Below are 3,541 nucleotides of genomic sequence, written 5' to 3'. Positions count from 1 at the left end.
AATGGAGGGAGAAGCTGTGAATATCCGGAAAAAAAATCCAGATCGCTTCTTTGATTAACAAGGGGCTAAAAGGTAAGGCAGGAAGATGGGAAGAGATATCACAAGCAAATCAGTCATGATCACCTCGAATGGTGCAGCAGGCTCGAGGAACCATGTGCTCCATGTGTTCCATGTGCTTATTAATATTTCTGTAAAGCAATGGTTAGTTCTAACTTTCGTTTCTTGATTTTTGTCCGAACTTGTGCGCTTAGTTTCGGGTTAAACCACCGAAATTCGTCTTGTGCAGGACTTCAAAACACATGCACTGACGTCCTGCAAGATATTCAGTCACTTCCTTCTACTCTGAAAGTGGACGACTGAGGAACAACGGAGAGACCTAATGCAGATGGTGCGATTGTTTACCATAGAATAACATGCAGCTCCAAGCCTAAACCCAGTAATTTCTGGTCCCTTGTCAATTGTGCTCTCCACATTATTTCGAATCTGATTGCGAAATCGGGGGGAACTTGTAATATTCCAACTCCAATTCGAGGAACAGCGTTTCCTCTTCCCATCAGACATTCTAAAAGCATTTCGGCCGTGAGAATATTCAGTTTACTACCTTTAGTTTTTTTTTAACATCTTTCATTTTCAGTTCCTGCTAACTTCTCTGCTGTAACCCTTTTCTTCGCTGCTGAACGTATTTTCAGTTCCTCTATGTCTCTCATTATTTCCTCATGTTGCCTTGCATCGTTGTCTTGCTTAATCACCTGTGCACACTCCCGTGCTTTAAAAGATTTTTATGTTTTTCCCTTCATTCACTTAGCTATAGTGTTGTAGATATCCTGCTGAATGTCCAGTTTACAAGTTTCTTCACTGTTACCACAACAGAAGGTCAGAATGTCAACTTTCTTTCTCACTTCTACAATGCCATCTGACCATGTGAATGCTGCCAACATGTTGTGACTCTGTTGAATGTTATGTTAATATCTGCCGAGGTTAAAGGCCCAAATGTTTTCGTGGCGTCTCCATGACGTAGATAAATCAACACGTCAAAGCGCCCCTGCGTCCATCTTAGAAATTGTTACTCAAGTATTAAAACTCAAAGCCATAGCCCTCAGTACCTTCCAAACACACCATTGAGAATAGGGATCTCCCATAAATTCCGCTCTGAGTGCGACACCATTCTGATTTGCACCCGCGTCAGCCGTTCGTTCGCTACCGCTTGGTAGAAAGCAAGGAATTCACATCATTCTGGGAATAACTAATCGGTATGGAATTTGATTGATTTGATTTCATTTATTAATGTCACATGCATTAACATACAGCGAAAAGTATTGTTTCTTCCGCGCTATACAGACAAAGCATACCGTTCATAGAGAAGGACACGAAAGAGTGGAGAATGTAGTGTTGCAGTCATAACTAGGGTGTAGAGAAAGATCAACTTAATGCAAGATAAGTCCATTCAAAAGTCTGACAGCAGCAGGGAAGAAACTGTTCGTGAGTCAGTTCGCACGTGACCTCAGACTTTGGTATCTTTTTCCCGACGGAAGAAGGTGGAAGAGAGAATGTCCGGAGTGCGTGGGGTACTTAATTATGCTGCCTGCTTTGCTGAGGCAGCGGGAAGTGTAGACAGAGTCAGTGAATGGGAGGCTGGTTTGCGTGATGGATTAGCCTACATTCACGACCTTTCGTAGTTTCTTGTGGTCTTGGGCAGAGCAGGAGCCATACCAAGTTGTGATACAACCAGAAAGAATGCTTTCTATGGTGCATCTGTAAAAGTTGGTGAGGGTCGTACCTGACATGCCCGAATTTCGTTAGTCTTCTGAGAAAGTACAGGCCTTGATGCATTTTCGTAACTATCGTGTCGGCATGGGGGGAACAGGACAGGTTGTTGGTGATCTGGGCACCTAAAAACCTGAAGCTCCCGAACCTTTTTACTTCGTCCCGTTAATGTAGACAGGGACATGCTCTACTTTACACTTCCTGAAGTCGATGACAATCTCTTCGTTTTGTTGACATTGAAAGAGAGTTTGTTGTTGCCGCACCAGTTCACCAGATTCCCTATCTCATTCCTGTACTCTGTTTCGTCATTGCTTGAAATTCGACACACTACGCTGGTGTCGTCAGCAAACTTGAAAATGGAATTGGAGGGAAATGGCCTATCTCTACAATTTAAAGGGACATTCGCAGGGACAATGCATGCTGGACATATCAACGACCCCAGGCCAGTCCAGTAAGAAAAAGAAACAGAAAATAGTTTGATTCCAGTTTGATGCTGCTATCGCTCTGGTAATGTATGAGGCCAACAGCGAACACAATGAGACAGCCAATGAACCGGAACAGCAGACAGAGAGATCCGCAGTGCAACCGAAGTGGAAAGAGTCGAATTGGACTCGTCCGGAAGGCCGCTGCCCACGGCTTGACATGTATGCCCAAGCCATCAGGAGGTGCGTCAACACCAAATTCATCAGCCGCACTCACAAGACAGCACCGAATATCACCCAAGCACAACGCAACGCCAAGCATGCTCTCAAGACCAACCGCAACATTGTCATCAAACCAGCAGACAAAGGAGGGGCGATCGTCATACTGAACAGAACGGATTACTGCAAAGAAGTGTACCGACAATTGAACAACGAGGAACACTACAGACAGTTACCCACAGATCCGACCAAAGAACACACCCGTCAACTCAACAGTCTGATCAAGACCTTTGATCCGGACCTTCAAAGCACCCTCCGTGCTCTCATCCCACGTACTCCCGGCGTTGGAGATCTCTACTGCCTCCCAAAGATACACAAGGCAAACACACCCGGCCGTCCCATCGTATCAGGCAATTGGACCCTGTGCGAGAACCTCTCCGGCTATGTCGAGGGCATCCTGAAACCCATTGTACAAAGAACGTCCACCTTTTGCCGCGACACTATGGACGTCCTACAGAAACTCAACGCACATGGAGCAGTTGAACCAGGAGCACTCCTCGTCACAATGGATGTCTCGGCACTCTGCACCAGCATCCCCCACGATGACGGCATTGCTGCAACGGCCTCAGTACTCAATGCCGTCAACTGCCAGTTTCCAGATGCAATTTTACAACTCATCCGCTTCATCCTGGACCACAATGTCTTCACTTTCAACAACCAGTTCTTCATCCAGACACATGGAACAGCCATGGGGACCAAATTCGCACCTCAATATGCCAGCATCTTCATGCACAGGTTCGAACAAGACTTCTTCACCGCACAGGAACTTCAACTGATGCTAAACACTAGATACATCGATGATATTTTCTTCCTTTGGAGTCATGTTGAGCAATCACTGAAACAAGTATATGATGACATCAACAAGTTCCATCCCACCATCAGACTCACCATGGACTACTCTCTGGAATCGGTTGCATTCTTGGACACACGCATCTCCATTAAGGACGGTCACCTCAGCACCTCACTCTACCGCAAGCCCACGGATAACCTCACGATGCTCCACTTCTCCAGCTTCCACCCTAAACACGTTAAAGAAGCCATCCCCTATGGACAAGCCCTCCGAATACACAGGGTCT

Source organism: Mustelus asterias, chromosome 5, assembly GCF_964213995.1.
Source record: "Mustelus asterias chromosome 5, sMusAst1.hap1.1, whole genome shotgun sequence".
In the NCBI taxonomy this organism is placed as follows: domain Eukaryota; kingdom Metazoa; phylum Chordata; class Chondrichthyes; order Carcharhiniformes; family Triakidae; genus Mustelus; species Mustelus asterias.
The sequence above is the reverse complement of the archived record's forward strand: the minus strand, read 5'-3'. Positions refer to the sequence as shown.